The 21,467-nt window shown below is 45.6% G+C and overlaps 1 protein-coding gene across 2 annotated transcripts in view; it reads left to right on the forward strand.

Annotated features, from left to right (window-relative positions):
• Window positions 1-11,130: 11,130 nt before the first annotated feature.
• CDH20 (cadherin 20) overlaps window positions 11,131-21,467 on the forward strand; it is a 178,031-nt gene continuing 167,694 nt past the window's right edge. Inside the window, exon 1 of one of the 2 annotated variants that reach the window (XM_024580344.3) lies at window positions 11,131-11,557. The gene's annotated coding sequence lies outside the window, so the exon portion shown is untranslated. The remainder of the gene's footprint in view (window positions 11,558-21,467) is intronic. The other variant, XM_045187956.2, reaches the window with a different exon arrangement.

The following is a 21,467-nucleotide window of genomic DNA, read 5'->3' on the forward strand; positions in this document are numbered from 1 at the left end:
GTATCGTGGAGCTAAGTGTGCAAAGAAACAAATGCACCTGATGAGGCACGTGCCACCTGGACGTGGGTCCAAGAGGTCTCCATCAGTAGGAAGGCATCAGAGGTTCCAACAGAAGAGGAAGTGAAGTGTTGAAGGAGGAGCGGAAGTCTGCTAGTCAGCAAGCCAGGGAGCCAGTGGGACAGTGGACAGAGCAGAGTGTTCCAAGCAGGAAAAAAAAATCATGTTCAAAGTCAAAGAAGAGTAGGTATGAAGGGACCCGCGTTCTTCAAATGAATCAATTTCAATGCTTTGGGTCTTTCCAGCTTATGATGGCTGGCGGGCCCTCCCTGCCTTCGTTCCCCTGAGGACCAGTCCTTTCTGAGGCACTCGGTTCTCAGTTGTTCAGCAGGAGCTCCCTCCCGTACTGCCGTGGGCAGCTCTCTGGCTCATCTCCACTGCGGTGTGTGCTGCCCTTCACTGACTTACTCTCTTCCCTGCCCATCAACCAACCCTGTATTTTCCCCCTGGCATTTTCCGTGGCCCCTCATACCATCCCACCTTCCGCCTCTGGGGGGCGGCCTTGCACCAGCACGGGCAGCTGGCACCCACGGTGGCTTCCTTCTGGGCCGCCCTCCCGAAGCTGCAGGCTGTGCCCTTGTCCCTCACAAAGGCAGTGCACTCTCCACAGAACGAGGCTGGTGCTGTGCCCTTGTCCTCCACACCTGAAAGGCTTCCGCTAACAGCCTATTTACTGGAATAATTTCTTAAACGGCACCTATAAGCCATTTGTCTTTGGACTCTGGTAAAATTAGTCACCCTCTCTATGTCTCGCTGTCCTCGTCTGTGGGGATAATAACAGTAGCCACCTTAAATTGTGGTTGTGCAATTTAAATGATATAATGTATGCAGATGCCAGGTACTGTCCCTGGCCCACAGTAAACAAGCAATAAATGCCAGTAATTATGGCTGGTGGCATCATCAACATCATCGGCTCTGCCGTGCACAAACCACAGCCCTTCTGTGCCCCTGGGATGAAAAATTCCTGGACGGGAACTTAACTCCATCCCAGGGATACGCTTCTATATCCTCAATATCCCAAATACGTCTTTTTCTTTTCCAAAATTCACCAGCCCCAATTGCTCAATCCCACTGTTTTATTTCCACAAACAATGGTGAGACTTTTTAGTTTTAAACATGCTAAGTAAAATGTCAACACATTTCTTCTGAGACTCCTGTACCCTTTACTCCTATAAAAATCACCAAAATAAGCCCATTTTCTCTATCAATCTAAAGCCCGCATCACACTGCTTACTGGGAGGAATCTGGTTTGGTAAAAAACATTTTCCTTGGGTAAACCCAAATTGAACTGATAGTCAGGGTGCCCAGCACATAATGTCTTGTTGCACAGCTGTCCCCGTCCCTTGTGAAAAGAAAGACAGAAAAAAAAACCTAGCAACAAATGCACTTTTGCTGGCATGTTTATGGCGCCCTTGTCCTCTTTCACAAGCTTTCTAGATGGCCTTTACGTCTCTATGCATTCTCGTCCTTCCTACCTGTAAACTGTAGGAAAGGCGAAGGAGACAAAGCGGCCACTGATTAGGATAGCCAGCACTCCCTCCCTCCCCTCCTCATTTTCCTAAGCCTCACCCTCTTCTCCCTCACCCAGGCCTTCCACACTGTGCTGTCTCTTCCCCTCCCCCCGAGCTCCCATCATAAGGGACCTCTAACCAGGCTAGAAATTCCTACCCAAAATTCTCTGTTTCACAGGGTGCCCATGCAGATGGCTAACCCCAAGAGGTTTTAAGAATCTGATCCATCCTTAGCTGTAACTGCCTCTGTCTACTTCCTAGGCCACTTCTGTAGCTGAAGTAACATCTACAAGCTCTTGCTGGTTCCTCCCTCACAGCTGACTGCCCTGGGAGGAGGTTTGATCAGATGTCAGATAAAGATGAGAAAGTACAAGTGGAAGAAATGAGGACTTGCCCAAAGTCCATTCGATGAGTGGAAACACAGAGAAATCCACAATTCCACCACTTTTTCTGCAACATCTTCTCAATGAGGAGGCTCAGTGCCCACCACCCTCGCGTGAAACACATCTCAGTGCCCATTCTGCTGTCCCTCTCCCCTCATACCCCACAGAGACAAAGCTTGCCCCCCCAGAAGGGTGACAATCAGACTAATTAGTTCTATAAATTTGATTTGGTTCACAAATCCACATGAACAGGGGGACACCTATATGCACGTGGAGACAGAAGAAAGCTGGGTATGACTTTGGGCAAGCTCCTTTGACTCTCTGTCCTCAGGTTTCTCAATAATAAAATGAGAGGGCTGGATATAACCATCTCTCAGATCCCTTATACTCAAATATTCTGTGATTTTATTATTTTATCAATGGTACAAATGATAGTGACAAAAATATTTCATTCTCCTTTCTTGACAAAGATGGTATTAAAAAGCATAGAAACACATGGATATTCATAACCCCTTTTTAAATAATATTGGCTAAACTTTTTTCCAAATTCCATACAATTTTTAATCTTGTTTTTCATCACCATTTATCCCCTCTATACCCTCTTCTACCTCCATCCACACCCCCTCTCCCCTGCAATCACCACACTGTTTTTCGTGTCCATGAGTTCTTTCTCTCTCTTTTTTTCTCTTTTGCTCAATCTCTGTACCCCCCCAGACCTCCCTGAGAACTGTCAGCCTGCTCTCTATCTATGAGTCTGCCTCTATTTTGCTTGTTAGTTCTGTTTGCTACGGTACATTTATACAATGGAATACTACACGGCCACAAAAAAGAAAAATGTAACCCTTTGTAAACAGCATTGGATGGAGAGCATTATGCTAAGTGAAATAAGCCAGTCAGAGAAAAACAAATACCATGTGATTTCACTCATATGTAGAATCTAATAGTGGTTAATCTTTAAACAATTGCCATGGATTACGTAATTTAATCCTCAGAAGGACCCTAAATGTAGGTTGTACTATTTATACCCACTTACAGATGAGGAAATGCAGGCACGACAAAATTAAATAACTTGTTCAAGGTCACTGGCAAGTATTCGAGCCAAGATTTGAACTCAGACAGTGAGACTCAGGGGCAGTCTTTTTAGCCACTAGCCTCTACTGCCTTCCTTTTCTTAGGCTTTTCAATCAGAGAAAAATATGCTTTTCAACCAGAGAAAAATAAAGAGTGGCTATTAATTTTCCAGTGTTCTACGGCACAAATCCCCTAATTTAAATCATCTACAAGTCTGCCTTTAATAGGTTATCAATCAGCATACTTAGAGCTGTTGCCGTAAGATTTCAGAATGAGGCCAAGAATAACAAATAGTTTGTACTTACAAAGGAACTTGCACATTGAGCCTCCTTCATCTGCAGAACCTCTCCACATAAAATTAGTCATCTTATTTTATACTTTATTTTTAGGCTGCTTTATGTTCTCTCAACATTTGGTATAGTTGCGCATCAAAAGCTGCAGAAATTCTGTGTGTTATGTGAGGACCTACCAGAGGCTCGTGTTCAAAAATTAATTCATATTCCATGCTAATTGTAGGAATTAGTGTATTTTTAAGTAGCATGCACCGTGCCCGCCGTTTGGAGGCTCCGGTATGAACAAGGAGCGATCATCACGCGTCCGTGTCCTGCTGAGTGCACCTGGCGTTTCACAGTGAACATACATCAACCTGTATTTTTTTTCCTGCCATTTACTCCATTCTTTGATAAAGCATCAAAATAAAATAACAGGTCAAATGTGTATGTTGCTAAAACAAAGGAATTCCTACTCAGTTACTGACAACTTGCCTTCTTATACAAAGCTACAACATCTGATATTATTATTTCCATCCTCTTTGAATTATTAAATCATCTCACATGACACCTGTGATACAAATAATAATGATGAAAGTAAAGAAGAAGTGAATTAAATACATTCTTCTGAAAGACATGCCAGTTGAAAGAAACCGATAAAAATGAACACATAGAAACGTCGTGTTTCCGTGAAGCACCAACGGGGCGACCCGGACAGGGCCGTGAACACACACTGTGGCTGCAGGGCATTCGCGCGGCGCTCCACGCTCTGCGATGCCAGACTCCTCCCTGGGAGTCCTGTCTGCGGGACCACACAGGGAGTTTCATTTAAATCCATCCGCCTCCTCGCTGCACCCAGTATGACATAATCAAAGAACATACACTCCCCGCCTTCACACCACTAAAGGTGTTGTGCATACTATATTCAGACCAAGATGGGACATTTTGTAACAAAACATATTCCTGTAGTTGAATCTAGGACATCACACAACCATAGCTCATGTAGTTCGGGGCATCATGTACCCTAATACATAGTATAAATCCAAAACAGTAAGCATGCTCATTGTCCTTCTGTTCTAGTTTTCTATTGCTGCTGTAACAAATTGCCACAAATTTAGTGACTTCAAACAGCATCAGTTTATTATCTTGTAACTCTGAAGGTCAAAAGTCTGATATATGTCTCCTGGGATAAAACCAAGATGTCAGCAGAGCTGTGTCCCCTCTGGAGGCTCTCAGGGAGGATGTTTCCTTGCCTTTCCCAGCTTCTAAAGGATACTCACATTCTTTGGCTCACGGTCCCTTCCACCATCTTCAAAGCCAGCAATAGCCAGCAGAACCCCCACATCACATCACTCTGCCTCTGCCTCTTCTGCCTCCCTTTTCCACTCTTCAGGACCCTTGTGACTATACTGAGCTCACTCCAATAATCCAAGGTAGAATGTCAGCTGATCAGCTCCCTGAACCCCCCTTTGCTCGTTAACTAACACAGTCACGGGTCCTAGAGATTAGGAGGTGGACATCTTTGAGGCCCATCCTTCTGTCAGCCACACCTTCTAAATGAGTAAAAGGAACCCTTGAAAAAGTGCCCTGGGGTTCACTCAAGAAGTTTTTTAAGGCCTAGAGAGAAGACACATTGTAGCCAAGAGGGTTCCAGTTGTGCGCACCGGCAGATTCACCGAACATTTTCATTGTCTCACACATTTCTACAACCAGAAGTCATCTTCGACTCCAGACATGCCTTTTGTCCCAATGCCAATTAGTAACAGACATAAAAGAATTTTTGTAGTTTGCCTAGCAAAATCCATCACTAGCTAGGATCAATATTTTGCAATTCCTCATTTGCGCTGTGCCCCACATCAATTTTTTTGTATTCCATTCAGCAAACAATTACCTAGTGCCAACAAAATGCCTTGCACTGCGCTGGGTGTGCGTGCCCATGCAAGTGTGTGCGCACATGTGCACGCACACACTTTTGTGCTTTGTGGGTGTCGTGTGCCTATGGCGTGTGCCTGTGTGTATTTCCATGTGTGCATTTGTTCATGTGGGGGGGAGGGGGGAGAGTTGCTGAGACAGGAGCACGCAAGACAAGTAGCAAAAGCATTTCAATGTACTACTGACACACACACTGATACTTTCCTGTCTCAATTCTCCAGTTAGGTCCTGCTGCCTCCTTCCTGGTTGAGGCCATTATCACATCTTGCCTCAGCTCCTGCAGGTCTCCCAGCTGGTCCCCACCCCTTCGGTCTCCCACCTCTGAAACTGTTCTGCACTCAGCTATAAACACAGCTGCAGCGTGTCAGTCCCAGGCTCAAAAGCAACCCCCTCTTCATTGCCTACAGAATAACATCTACATTTCTCCACATGGGATCCGCGGCCCTCTGGGCTCCAGCTTCCCTTCTAGTTTTATCTCCTTCTTATGTCACGTGTAGTCGGCATGTGCTTGTGCTGATGGTAATCTCAGCGGTCCCTCAAAATCATGCTGTGCTTTCCCAGGTCTCTACCTCTGACTCCTGATGGTCCCTCCACCCTTTCCTGCGTTTCCAAATATTACCCACTCTTCAGGAGACCCCTTCCACAGAGCAGTCTCCTGTCCCTCCTCCCCTGAAAACAACCCCTCTCCCTTTGGGGCTTCCCGGCGCTTCATCTTTGACCCTTTAACAGAAAGCATCCATTTCTGCCTTAGAGCCTTTACTTTGCTCAATATGAAGGCCCGTCTCCCAGATTACAGACTTCCTGAGAACAGTCCCTGGGTTCACTTCTCTCTGAAACATCTGCAGTGACCAGCAGGCAGGGCACCTCACCCGTAGCAAGGACACCGTGGTCAAGTTCATCAGATTCAACTCACTGGATCAGCAGCGTCGACTTCTGGAAGGTTGTCATAAGCACTGAGTGTTTCTACAGCTACTTCTCCTTGGAGGTGGTGGGGCGGGATTGGGGGGTGCGTGTGTCTCTACTATTGTATATTCACAAACACAGTAACAGACAGGAATTGCTAGACATGAACAGTGAGGGAACAAGTTTCCTCTGAAACTGACTGCAAGTCACTGATTGGCCCCCAAATTCAAAGGACATAATGAATGTCTGTCACACCAAAACAAAGCAAAGGCGGCAGAACCGCAAATGGCCTTAGTAATAAAACCAGCGGAGAAACCCCTGTGACTTGTACATCAGTGCTACGGAAAATAACCTACAGATCAACAGGAATTCCCGAGTTTGCAAATGTGCATATATTTTTAACCAAAACAACTGTTCCATTATGAATATTCATGGTAAAGACACTCCACGTAGCCACAAAGTATTTTTAGTGTGTCTTTGTCATCAGTTCTACTAAATAATTATCATTACAAATCCAAGAATATCTTGAATGGATGATACTGAATAATATAGATCATGAAATTGTATGGCAAGGGTATCAGCTGACTCAGAGGACTAATTATGAGGAGGTATTGAGCTGCTCATCACTCAGCTCAATTGTAAAACCAGAAACCGCCCCGGACGGGCAGTGGCTGCCCGCCGGGGTCAGAGGGAGGCAGCGAGAATAGCATCGCACAGCATCGGGAGCCCCAGCTCTGCTGTTAACGCTATGACCTTGGAAGCTCTTAATAAAGGTCATCCCACAGGAGACAAGCAGACCCCTCCCTTAGAGAAACACAGGAATACTAGCAGCTGACACTGCTCATTCACAGAAAACAGTCTTAACCTGCAGAAAGATTACACAGGTGCGTGTGCACCCCCCACACACACCCACCTTTCTCAGACTCACACCTTCTTGCTTAATGGGCCAGTTTAGGGCTGTTAACCAGAGGACTATTATTTGAGCAAGTGGCGCCCGTCCATGTCCTAAGTAACAGTAGCTGACAAAAATTATCAAACTGCTTTGTCACCCATAGAATTTATGTCAGAGGTCAAAGCTGAAATTATTACATTTATTTCTAAATTACTTTTGAACGGTAAAGACAATATTATTATTACATGGTGTTTTTAAGTTTCCAAAGCTCCTGGCAACTATTTCATTTAACCCTAACGGCCCAATAGAGTCAATGGGTTACGTTTTTGGACGGCACAGACGTGGTGTCGGTGGGCTTTCTGAGTGCCCCCCACAAACCTAAATGTGGGACTACAAAAGTGTTCAGACGAGGTTCCTAGCTTCAGGTTTTACTTAGTGATAGAGACAACACGTTGTGTTCCAATTATTTCTTTATGCATCTTAGAAATCCCAAGGGGACACGAAAGAGGGCATTGTGTTTCTACTGGAAAAAGTAGTGTATGCAGGGAGGTGTGGACAGAGGAAGACACCACAGATGGCCTCACTGAGAAGGTGACGTTGTCCATTAAAGTTCCTGTTCTGCCTGTTCCTAGGAGAAGCTCTGCGTGTCAGTAAATCTCTGCAAGCCTGACATGCCTCCCCAATTAAATATGGATAACACGCTGCTCTAGCGGGGTTACCAGGAGGACGCAACGAGACAGCAGGCAAGAGAGCAACGTGTACGCCACAAAGCCCCCAACAGACACGGTATGTTGTTGTTACCTGCACTTCGCAGAGGAGCTAACTCGTTCACTCCAAAGGTCCAAGATTGTCCCGCTCCCTTACACGGGGCCAGCGCCCCACTGCGCACTCAGACTCCGGAGCACACGGTGGCACATGCACATACAGAAACACTCCAACATCTGAAGACCTTCCTGTGAAATGATGCCTCTAAACCCTAAGAGGATACTCTCCTTAAAAGGAGGATCCAACAGAGCACTGTAAGGGAGGAATCACAACGGGGAGCATTATAAATATTTAACAATGGGATAAAACAGTATATACTTTTTTTTACAAAGGGTTTTAAACTACCCAAAGTTTCAGAGAATAAAATATGGCAGATCTTCAACTGTTTTAAGCGATTGAACTGTGAACTTCAATAGAAAATATTTGAACAGAAATGTGTCTTGCATTTAGTAGGTATTCAACTACTGTTGAAATCAGAGATTTCACCCGATCATTTTTACCCCTGACATTGTAATAGTAAAATTTCTCCCCTCACATATCTATAAATGTGGCTTTAAGTCCCTCTTTTATAGTCCATTTTTTAGTTCTTCAAAGATAAAATTTCATTCAAATATAATATCTCTTTCTACACATACACACACAAGATGAGGTCTGTCCAGTAAGTACCCAGCCATGTACTATGACAAAGAGACATTTATTGAGGACAATACAAGACACAAGAAACATTGTACACAGGACAATGATGCCTCAGTCCCCTTCAAAGTAGACACCTTGGGACCTCACACGGTTCTCCCGCCATCAGCTGTCCTGTAGTTTTTTCCTTAATCTTATTGGCGGTCTGAAATCTCTTCCCTTTCAAAGGCGACTTTGGTTTGGGGAAAATCCAGAAGTTGTAGGGCCCCAAAGCTGGGCTGCAGCAGGGCTAAATCACCTGGATGATTTGATGTTCACCAAAAAAGTGCATGGGACGTGATGCATGAGCAGGTGTGTTGTTGTGAAGCTGCCAGTCACCAGTTGCCCACAGCTGCGGCCTTCTGAATCAGCCCAGTAGTTTCCACGGAGCAACATTCAAGCTTAACACAAAATTTGATGCAGATTCGTTGCTCTACTCACTCAGTCATTTTGAATGTGACGGACACACAGTACATATGCTCACTCAATAGCGTCTACCACCCCCACTGACTACAGTGAAGTTGTCATTGTTCATGCATGAATATTCCAGTCCACTCTCCTTGGCTGCCAGGTTACATGGATGTCATGCAAACTGCTCTCATTATATTAATGATGGCTGTCCTCTTCCCAGACAGACCTTTTTTATATATATATATTCACACATACTATATTTGTTCCTCCCCTCTTAATAATTGGATAATAGTTCTGGAAAATCTTAAGTAAAAATGTATATTTATTATATATTATGTACCAGACAATGTGATGGGAGATGAAAATATTCCAACCTTCATGAGAAATTCAAAAGTAGTCGTATTTCCTGGATGTACCCATCTGTACTAGGGCTCTCCAGAGAAACAGAACTACCAGGAGACGGATAATAAGGAATTGGCTCATGCAATTATTGAAGCTAACAAGTTCCATTTCCAAGACATCGGGAGGGAGAATTCTCTCTTACTCAGGGAAGGTCGGCCTTTTTGTTCTATTCAGGCCTTCAACGGATTGGATGAGGCCCACCACAATGGGAATGGCAATCTGCTCTCCTTACTCTACCATTTAAATGGTCGTCTCATTCAAAAATACCTTCACAGAAACACTCAGAATAAAGTTTGACCAAATATGCAGGAACTCTGTGGCCCAATCAAAATTGAGACATAAAATTAATCAGACCATTCCCCCCCAAAATCTTTTTTCCCTCTAAACTGCAATAGGAAATTAATCATCAAGGACAAGTCACTTCAACAAAACACCAAGAAGCCGGTTCTCTTCTTGGATAAGGAGGCCGCATGGGCTGCTGGTGACCTGAAGGCTCTGGCATATTGCTTAGGCTGGATCGGGTCAAAATTCCTCTCCACCACTCACGAGCTGGGTGACCTGGACACACCGCTTCTGTTTCTGAGCCTCGCCTTCCTCAGCTAGTAAAATGGGGAAATAACACATTTGGATACAGTAGTCATTGGAAAGATGAAATGAGATGACTCATGTAATGCATGTCTGTCACGTAACAAGTTCTCAATAAACACTAGCTGCTTTAATGTTATTAATTACTGTTATAACTGTGAGTGTCGATTCTAGGCCTTTCTAAAACTTATTAAAATATGACACAATTGCCTTAACCAGGATATTTGTTTCTACTGGCACTCACGTGAGGACTGGATCAGTTACTTACACACCCAGTTTTATCAGCTATTTATCCACATAGGTCATTTGGCCCCCAAGCAATTCTATCAAAACAATTGTCTGTATTTAGAAAATCAGTGACAGGAGGGGAAACCCTGAAGCACTGCATGTGAAGGTTCTAAAGGGAGATGTGGGCACAGAACTAGGCAGAGTCCCTCCCTACCCACTGGCTACAGCTGAGTTGTAATCAATAACTGAAGAACTCGGCATTCTAGGGCAGGCGGCAAGACAGGAGAGAAACTGTCCCTCCCGTCGACCTTGTCTGTTTGACCCCAGAATGCAGAAGGCCGGCCCTGGTTGGAAACGCTTTCTAGGGTGGTCCTCTCATAGTTATTGCACAAACTAGGAAGCTGCTTCACCCTGCTGGTCTCAGCTTCCTCCTCTGAAGCTTCTGACCTTCCAGGCATCTCCACTCCAACCCTGCTTCACCCAGAGGCCTAAAACTATGGTTTTGTTATGATTTGCAAAATTCTTAAAAGTAGATCAATGACTGAGGTGTTCTTCTCCCTCTGCTGCTCTCCTCACCCTTCCTCTTGAAAATTCATTACAGTCCTCTGCTTCCTCAAGGTCAAGGTTAAACCTAGGCTGACATCCTTTCTGATCCTGTTTGCCAATCTATTTCAGTTCTCATCAACTGCCTCTTGCACAATCTGTGCAGAATCAGTCACTTCAACTTCAGGGAGTTTAGGTGTAGATACGCCCCCCCCCAGCAAGCCTGCGTACCCCCTTTCCTCTCTCTCCCCCTTAACGTTTCTTTACTCTCTCAGCCAATAGCCGGGCTTTAGCATTTAAATGCGGTATCTAAACTGCATTTAAAGAATTAACCCATTTTGCCCCTCACTGCTCTAAACCACAGGGTGCCAACCGGACGCTAATTGCTTTCTTCTGGTGCTGTTCCAGGGAGCTCCTCAGGAGGAAAGAGCGCACATTCCTGGCCCCAATTGGCTAATTCAATTTTCACCGGCATTAGCCTCTGTCAGAATATTCATGAGCAGGGGAATGAGGACCCGCGGCACAGGCAGGAGGCAGCCACTCGGACGAGCCGAGGCGCAAGGGGCGAGCAGCGGACGGCGCGGCGCTGTGCTCCGGGGACGGTGACCAGGAGGAGGTGGCCGTTCTCCCCGGCCGGGCCCGGCGCCGGGGGCCGCGGGAAGGCGGGGCAAGGCATCGCTGGTCAGCGCCCCTGCGTTGCGCCCAACTCCTGGTGACCGCACGGAGACTTTGCAAAAGATCCGGAGGCAGAAAAGCCGTGACACTTTTGACGGAGGGGGTAGGGGGGTGGGGGGGTGGGGGCCACGCAGTGAGCGGGGACGAGGGGACCCAGCGGGACTCCGGCCGCCCAGTGGGGGAGGCAGCGATGTGAGCTGGACGCCTGCCCTGGAGGAGTGTGGACCAAACGTCCCCGGAGAGTCCCGGCCGCGCCAGGTAAACCGAGAGATCGGGTCGGGCCCGCGCGTCGTCGGTCCCCAGGCTCCAGGAGCCAGAACCGCCCTCTCGGGCAAGTCGTCCCCGGGCTCTGCGCGCGGTCCTGCTCTGCGACGCGCAGTCCCTGCAGAAACCCGCGCCGCGGCGAGCCTGAGGACCGGTGGGAGTTAGACTTCCGCGGACTTTGGGGGAAAAGGGGACGAGAAGGGACTGCCTGTACTGGGGAGCTGCTTTCTGGGGGCGGGACGCTGGGACGCGGCGGGGCTGGCAGAGGACTCGGCGCGCTGGCAGCTGGAGCTGCACGCCAAGGGATGGAGATGGAGTACCCAAGAGCGCAGCTCGCGGGGCGCTGGGCCGGGCCTCGCCCTCGATTGCCCCGCGGGCAGTGGCGCCTCCCTCCGGCTGCCAATGAAACAGGGTCAGCCTCGTCCCTCTCACCGGGATGCGCAGGAAGGAGGACTAGAGTCCCAAGCTCTAGGGAGGCGCGGGAGCCCCTGGGTCCGGTTCCAGTCCGTGCCGAGCACTGCGCCCCCACCCGAGCTCGGCTGTGGGGGAAGAATGTGGTGGTGAATTGTGTCCCCACCACCTGCCGGACATCGGTAACTCCCCGGATTTCCTGTCTCGAGCCCTGACACTCGCAGGGAAAGCTCTGAATTGCTGGATTGCGCGCGGGTTGTTTAAGCTTTGCGCTTTGTAGTTGCTCGGGGCTGGGGGGGGAGGTCAGCGAGCAGCAAGGGCGTCGGATCTGGTCAAAGTTGCAGATTTGTCGAGGAAACGCTATCGCGGAGTCCCATCTGGCCCTTAGCAACAGGAGAGACTGGGGGCTGTACTTAAGCTGAAGCCGGAGCCTCTGCATGGTTCTCCACCTCCGGGGTGGGGTGGGGGCTAGAACCTGGAGGGCAGCCCGGTGGCAGCGCCAGAGCCTTTTTGTCTGCGGAGACCAGGCAGGGAGTAAGAGGGCTGGAAGCTGAGCTGGTGGGGGGTTGGTCGCCTGGCAGATTCAGTTTACTGTTTCATTATTACTGGCATTATCATCACTACTAGTAATGGTATCGGTTTGTTATTGGCAGGAATGCCCGGAAAGATTTTGTTTTCTGAATGTTGTAGGTGGCCTGGAAACGGAGTCCACCCCTCCCCAAATAAACTGACGCCTGGCACCCTCTGGTTTCTGATACATCTCTCCGCCAAAGGAAAGTATCCTCTCAGAGATGTGGCCATGCCAGGGGCCCAGCTAAGGAGTGGGATCGACCTAAGAACAGTAAAAACACCAAAAAGTCACAACTGTGTTGTGTGCTTGCCCACAGGTGAAAATGACATTTCTATCTGCTTCCCTTCCTTGGTCTGGCCTGGGACCTGTGAAGGCACTGCCAGCCTTGAACCCCATATTTGACCCAGTGTGTTCCTTTCACACATCACACAACCTGGACATTCAGTTTCTCTTAGTGGGACCTTCATAGTCCCACTGGGCAGGGGCGGGCTTCACTTCCCAACGCTGGAGGCGGCCACAAGGGCACCTGCGGTTGCCTCCTCTTGCCTTGGCCCCTGGTCAGAGCTTGTCCAGGGTCCAGGCTTGGCTGTGGATGGCACAGAAAATAGGGCAAGAGTGTGGGAGAACAGAGTGTCAGTTAAACCAGCATAGGAGAGGAGGTCAAGCCTCCTTGCTGGCCAGATCCCTTCCTGCCCGAGAAGAAAGAGAGACAAATGAAGAGCAAGAAGACTAATATAAATTGGGATCCAAGTCTCAGAGTTTACCTAGGCTGTTGCCCCTGACTTTGGTGTGACCTTTGCTTTTCAGCGCTGGTCTTCCCTGTTTGCCAGTGCAGGCGAGCAGCCACATCTTTCCAAGAGGATAGATGTCATCAGACGATCTAATTTTGTATCCCCACAAAATGCTTGGAGCATCCTGGGAAAGGGCAGTCTATAAAATACACTTTTCAAAATGTTTTGTGAAAAGTTTGCTACGCTGCAGGTTAAGGAGATGCATTTTTAGCAGGTGTCCCACGTGGCAGCGTAAAATTAAAATGGAAAAGTACAAACATTAAAATGACTTAGCATTCTTGACATGCTTGTGCATACTTGTACAAAAATTATCTTTCATTTGGGGCGAGATGCCCGGGAATTTAATCAGTGTTTATACTACTGAAACGCCCCGTTCTACCTTTCTCCTCTGTAAAATTTTATGACCCAGTTCTCACAGGAAAGGATACGCGAAAGCAGTAAGTGCTGGGGGCTGAGAGGCAGGAGCAAAGGGTTGTTAGGGGAACGGTCACAGTGGGTTAGGAGACGGGAATGGAAAGAAAGATGCCATCTCCCCTGCAAAGCAGGAAAATGTTCTTCTGGGGAAAAAACGGCTGAGCCCGTAGAGCAACAGGACTCAGCACTGGGGCCATTGCCTCTCAGATCCAGGGACAGGACTGGATCAGGTGGTTCGAGGAGGCTCCCCAACCAAGGTGCTTTCCCCTGCTCCCTGTGCTGAAGGCACTGCCTCCATCGCATCCTCGGACTGGAGTTCACTGCTCCGTCCTGGTCTCTGGGGTGCAGCAGTCTTCCCCCGCCATTCCAGAGAGGTTCAGACGTGGTCTCTCGGCCCCTGACACACTGAAAATGTTCCCCAACCTTGGACGTTCCTCAAAGACGTGCAGCTGTTGGCGACTTTAAGTAAATAGTTGGAAGTAATCAAGAGAGCCACTGAAAAGCGAGTATGTTTTCCCCTGGTGGAGAAGTTATTGAATGCCTTTTGAGCTAGAAAATTAGCAGTTTAGAAAAGCAGGAGGGATTTCCTTGACTTCCCTCTACCCATAAACCAGTGGTTGTATTTTTCTTTCCCTCATAGTGGTGAGCACTGTTTGGTTAAGCATTTTTTCCGATTTGGGACTTAGAATGGGGATTTGCCTGGTGGTGTTCTATGGACAGAGGAAAAACGTACAGAGATACGGAAGGAAGAGCTGCAGTGGCTAGAACATAAATCAGCCAGAATATATGGGGGGTGATGAGAATAGGTCTTTTCACCCTAAAAAAAAAAATGTCCACTTCGGAAGAAAAAGAAGTCTGATTATTGGCATCCCAGGCTGAAACCAAGGCAGCTGATGCCGAGAGGAGCCAAAGGGCAGTTCTTCTTAGTTTAGAAACAGCAAGACAGCCTCTGCCAGAGAGCGCTGTAAACACGGAATAAAGATTTCATTGTGGGCTGGTGTGACCGGAATAATTAGACAGTTAATTGTTCCTGCCGATCTGGTGGCGCTGCAATCGGGGGTGCAGAGCAGCGAGAAGAAAAGCCAGGGAAAAGCAGAGAAGCAACCCATGGCTCCTATCTTCACTTGTTTCACTCTGACGGCACTTTGGAAAACCCCAGTAATTAAAAAATATATAATATAAAAGCGCATCTGTGTTCCCAGAACACTGCGAACACTGGAGAGCTAGGACCCACTGCTGCCTTTGTCCTGTCCAGGCTCCACTCTGGACATGGACAGAACTTCTCACCTAAACGCAGCATGGGCAACCGTAGTAAGAATGAGTGCTTTATGTAATAACGAGGGTGTTAACAGATTTTAGTTGGTGCGAACCTGAGTGTGAGCTCCATCAAAATATACGCCAGTAGCACCAGGTTTCTGCACTTCTCCGACGTGGTGGCCACAGGCGTGCAGGGTTGAAGCAGCGCATACCCCCTTTTTTGACACTGAAGTATTTTCTGCTGTGACACGAACTGCCTAGAGGTTAGTCTTGCACATGTGACTGAAGAAATCGCCTCCCATGTGTTTTCATACTGATTGAAAGGTGAAAGACAATGCATTTTTAAGTGACGCAGGTGATTTCCAGCCGCTGAACGTCCCCTGTCATTGTCCACACTGGACTGTGACTCGCTGTTATTTACGGCATGAGGGCACTGTCATAAACTCCTTCCGGAAGGGCCCGTGCAAATGGAGAAATGAGTAGGGGACTATAGAGAGCATTCTGTACTCGGAGTGCGGGGAGGGGAGGAAGGATCACACCTTCAGCACGTTCAAGCCCTCCCTGCATCCCGATATTGGCATGGAAGATGGAGCAAAGTTTTCATTACTTGAATTTAAAAAGGAACATCTTCAAGTATCAATGTTAAGTATAATTGTTCTGAGAATAAAAGCACTATGTTAAAAAAAAAGTATAAAAAATTACATAAAGTTATACCGTCTCATAAAGAGAAGAACTTAGTTTCTCTGAGATACTCACTTTGTCTCGATGTGTTCAGGAGGTACAAAACTGTCTTTACCAACTTTAGTTTCTCTTGTTCATCATGAATCAGAAGAGATGGTGAGGGCAAAATACTAAAGTGTTAAAAAGCCTAAGTGGCTGAAAATTATGGAACTATCTAGCTTTCATAAGGCAAAATTCTTCTTAAAATTGTCTACTGCAATTAAAAATAGAAAATCGTATTGCCACATTAAATTGTGGCAGCAACCCATTTTCAAGAGAAATTTAGCCTTTTCTCATTTAATTGCTATTCATGGTTTGCTAGATTTTCAGAATAATCTGCCAGTCTCCTGCTAACCAAGACTGTCTAGTTAAGAACTTTCCTAATTACATATGGATTAACTTAATTTTAAAACCCTCAGAATACTCAACTCAAAGCATTACTCAAGTGCAATGCAAAACAGAAATGATCCAATTCCCCTCAAGGTATATGCAATAACTTTTAAGCTTAAGGACTCATAAAAGAGAACATTTGGTATGGAAATACATCGGTGAATAACTCCCATAAAGGAGTAAGGAAAGCTACACACCATGGGTCTTTAAAATATACTAAGTTATAATGGCACCACTCACTTTTTTCTCCCAAAGTAGTAAGAGCTAGTCATTTAAAATACCACGAAAAAAACAAATGTCGAAGACATGCCCAGCACTGCCTGCAATGGGGGTATCATTGCTATTCATAAGGACATTTCACGATCTAATCGCAAGTTTAGAGTTTATTCTGACTTACGTTATGACCATGTTAAGAGTAAAGAGGTATCTTTATGAAAGTGAGATTTCTTTATACCTTTATAGCTCCTACCCGGAATCTTACATGTAGGAGATTCTCAAATATGTGCTGACTTGACTCTTTTATAAAGAAAATTAATTAAATTAAGGAAATTTCCAAGTTAGATGAATTTATATATTTAAGTCAAATACCTAAAGGGTCTTTGTTACTTTAAATTCCTTCCCTAAACTGGCAAGATATGCTTGTGACCAGTAGTAGTAATTATTGGCAATAATCTGGTGTGAGCTGAGGGAGGTAAGAAAGTGGACAGGATTTAAAGGCTTTCCTTTTCTCAGTTTTGCCTAAACACTGCATGTAAGTGGTAAAGATACTCAGTATCTCTTCATAATAAAGATGGCTGTTCATCAAATGGTTGTTATTCCCAAGCTGGTTCACAGACTCCACCTTTGAAGTACTGCGTATGAGGCCCATTATGACTAAATGGCTCCATGTTCTCTGCTGTATCAAGTAATCAAAGGGTAATTAATAAAATAATGTCCTTCCACGGCAATGGCGACATCTGGTTGTCACGGAAGTTTGTCTGACACACGGCCAACTGGTCACGCCCAGCCACGCAACTGTGACACTCTTCCACGTCGGGCGGGAAGACCGACCCCTAACCCTGGTGCTTCACACTGAGATCACCTGTGGCCAATGCACCTGCTTACAAATCGGCTCCTGCGCCCGCTTTGTAACTAATGTAGTAAGCCGTGTGAACCTCCTACCAAAAAATCGAAAAACAGGAGCTCACAAGGAACTAAAGTGCCGCCAGGTCAATCATCAACCTGAATTTTTCTGTCTTTTAGACCTGACCTTAGCTGAATGAACAAGGTGACCTTTGTGTTTTCCTAGAGAACAGCACACAGTAGAATGTATTGTTGGAAGCATAGTTGGGAGCTAGTAGTCAACAGAAAACCAGGATAGAATTAGCATGAAAATTCGATTACTGTTGTTCCCACAGAGAGCCGTTTACTAGCATTAGAGGTAAGGTGGTGGTGAAATAGTGAGGAAGGGTGGGTGGTGCAGGGCCCTTGTCCTCTGGCTGATATTTTTGGATGGAACCAAACTTTGGTTTCTGCTTTCCAGAAATAAACTAAAGCACAGTTTATTAAATAGTAGCTTATGCAAATTGGTGAGCAGAAATTTTTTTAAGGTTTTATTTACTTATTTTTAGAGAGAGAGGAAAGGAGGGAGAAAGACAGGGAGACAAACATCAATGTGTGGTTGCCTCTCATGCACCCCCCCCCAGTGACCTGGTCCACAACCCAGGCATGTGACCTGGCTGGGAATCGAACCAGTGACCCTTTGGTTCACAGGCCAGCACTCAATCCACTGAGCCACACCAGCCAGGGCTGATGGACAGGAATTTTAAGTGTGCACCTGAGTATAAGTATTTTAGATGTATTTGTAAAATACATCTAGTTACTGTATATAATGTCTTCCTGAAGGAATAATGTACATTTTATATCATTTTCACTTTGTTTCATTTTATAAAGTCAATATCACTGAACCATTATCAAATCCTAATTGGGTTAATTTGTAGATATTATGAATAATTGATGAACTTACCGTAATTTGTGTTTAAACCAACAGAAGTAATTTCATTTAGCAATTTAATTAGAAGCAGGCTAAAGAAATTTCACTTAGAAGTAATTTCTAAAAGCAACCAAACATATGCTTTTTAATTTGAAAGATTATCAGCCTCTGATAAGAGTATCGAAACAGATGGAAGTGGAACACAAACCTTTGCATTTAAGATCTTTTCCCTGCAGATGTTTCTTTACTAGACATGGAAAGTGGGCAGTATTGCCTGCTTCCCACCTTTTAAGGTCAAGGGAAGACCAATTAGACCTTACAGCCATCTCTGTGCCCACCCACAACACAAGCCCACAGATTTCTAGTCCACACAGCAATGCAGGTTCCATATCCCTCTTTTGCAAATGTCTTGATTGCCTGCAGCCAGGGCTCATCTGGACTATGAATTTGCAAAGGCACCGTCATCACGTCACTGAAAGAAGCCACACTTGAGAGCATGTGTCTTGTGAGCTCTTTTTTTTTTTGGATATTAAGTAAGAATCTAAATCTGTGCCCATACTTTGCACAAACTGGCAAGAACTCCCAAGGATGCTCATCTTATAAATAACTATCATGTATCACTTTATGTGCTTTCATTATTATCATTATAAATTGTATTGAAAGCAAATAGTATCTAGCAATCAAAGTATATCTTCAATAACACTGTAGTTCTGAAATGCGATAATTGTATCTGGCTTTACCCCTTAGCCTATATTCGCATCTCCATAATACTGGGGACACTTATTTCAGCCTAAAAATGTGAGGCACGCTTGCATTTGGAAACAAAATTCTCAAGTAGTCATTAAAAAATTAATCCCTTTGTCAGTTCATCATCTCAGTGGAATACTTCAGGCAGCTAAGCACAGTGCCTACCATCTGATTCACCGGGCTGGTGAACATTTGGAGATCAAATTGCTGAGGGGTGTTCTTTAAATACAGGAAAACAACAGATTTCTTCATGATATGGAAGTGCTGTCCATTTCTTTGGATACATCCAAATAGTCTGCGTCAATTAAACTGTAGCATTCAGAGAGAAAGCAAACAGCCAAGACAAGAACCACCATTTATTTAGTCCCGCCTCTGTGCCAGGCACTGTGCTGACCGCCACACGTGCATGGCCTCCTTGGCCCTCTTTGTGAAGTCGGCATTGTTATCACCTTCATTTCACAGCTGCACAAACCGAGGCACAGGGTTAAGCGGTCACCATGGACAGACCTCGAACCCAGGACTGGCCAGGGTCTGTGTCTCTAGTCCTAATCATGCAGCTGCACCGCCTCCCCTAGGGCAGGGCTCCTCAGCCTCGGCACTGCTGACACGTGGCCCAGATAATTCTTCTTTCTTTATTGGAAGGGTGAGGAAGCAACTGTCCTGCGCGTTGTAGGGTGCTTAGCAGTGTCCCTGGTCTCCGCCCACTAGGTGCCAGTAGCATCCTTTCAGTTCTGATCACCAGACATTCTCCAGGCATTATCACGTGTCCCCCGGGATGCAAAATCACCCCCGATCAAGAACCACTGCCACGGATAAAGTTTAGCCTCCACGTACTGCTTATTACAGCACACATTTTCCATGTAAGGATGGGCCATCCATTTTTCAAATAGTAATATAGGTAACTCTCATAGTTTGTTAGCCACATTACGGATGATTTATAAAAAAAGATTCAACAAAACTTTGGGATTATTAAGTCAACACGCCTTCATTAATATCATGTTTTTTTCTGTTAATTTTTTTTTCCTTTGGGGCACCAAATGGGTGATTAAGAGATCTCTGTGATTATATATTTATTTTGCTTTTTAAGTATATTTTATTGATTATGCTATTACAGTTGTCCCAATTTTTCCTCCTTTGCCCCCTTCCACCCAGTACTCCCTGTTCCCTCCAGCAGTCTCCACACCATTGTTCATGTCCACGGGTCATGCATATAAATTCTTTAGCTACTCCATTTCCTATACTGTTCTTAACATGCCCCTATCAGTTCTGTACCTGCCAATTTGTACTTCTTAATCCCTGCACCTTTTCCTCCATTCTCCCCTTTCCCCCTCCCAACTGCTAACCTTCCAAATGATATCCATATCTAAAATTCTGTTTCTGTTCTCTTGTTTGCTTAGTTTGTTTTTTAGATTCAGTTGTTGACAGTTGTGAATTTATTACAATTTTAATGTTCATAGTTTTAATCTTCTTTTTTTTAAATAAGTCCCTTTAAAGTTTCATATAATAATGGTTTGGTGATGATGAACTTCTTTAGCTTTACCTTGTCTGGGAAGCACTTTATCTGCCCTTCCATTCTAAATGATAGCTTTGCTGGATAGAGTAACCTAGATTGTAGGTCCTTGCTTTTCATCACTTTGAATACTTCTTGCCAGTCCCTTCTTGCCTACAAAGTTTCTTTTGAAAAATCAGCTGACAGTCTTGTGGGAACTCCTTTGTAGGTAACTCTCTGCTTTTATCTTGCTGCTTTTAAGAGTCTTTCTTTATCTTTAACCTTTGGCATTTTAATTATAATGTGTCTTGGTGTGTTTCTCTTTGCATCCATCTTGTTTGGAACTCTGTGCTTCCTGGACTTGTATATCTATTTCCTTCACCAAATTAGGGAAGTTTTCTTTCAATATTTTTTCAAATAAGTTTTCAATTTCTTGTCCCTCTTCTCTTTCTGGCACCCCTATGATTCAGATGCTTGTACATTTGAAGATGTCCCAGAGGTTCCTGAGCCTCTCCTTGTTTTTTTGAATTCTTTTTTCTTCTTGCTGTTCTGCTTGAATGCTTTTTTTCTTCCTTATGTTCCAAAGCATTAATTTGATTCTCGGCTTCATTCCCTCCACTGTTGGTCCCCTGCTAGAGTTTTGTTCTGTTCTTTCATTTGGGCCATATTTCTTTGTCTCCTCATTTTGGCAGCCTCCCTGTGTTTGCTTCTATGTATCAGGTAGAACTGCTTTGACTACCTGTCTTAGTAGCATGGCCTAATATAGGAAAGTGCACTGTAAGTTGGATGGGGTAGAGCCTTAGGTAATCACCTGGATGGGGCAACCTATGTGAACCAGGTGATGGAGTCTGGGATATGGTGTCACTACTCTGTGGCTCTGTGTGGGGGAGGGCTCAGAAAAGGGACAATGGCCGATACCTGGCCTCTGGAATTTTGTTCAGGAGGAAGTTGTCCCCCACAATTGCCCTGATGCCAGACACTTCAGTTTCTCTCCATATGTCACTAGTGCCATTCCAGCTGCTGCCCTGGTGCTAGAGCCCAGAGGGAGTGAGTCTGCATAAGTTCTAAGTCTGTTGCAGACCCTTTAAAAGGAGATGCCTGAGAATCCTGCAGTTTCTTCCGCCACCCCAGCCCCTACTGGT

The sequence above is a fragment of the Desmodus rotundus genome, chromosome 10 (assembly GCF_022682495.2).
Source record: "Desmodus rotundus isolate HL8 chromosome 10, HLdesRot8A.1, whole genome shotgun sequence".
Lineage (NCBI taxonomy): Eukaryota > Metazoa > Chordata > Mammalia > Chiroptera > Phyllostomidae > Desmodus > Desmodus rotundus.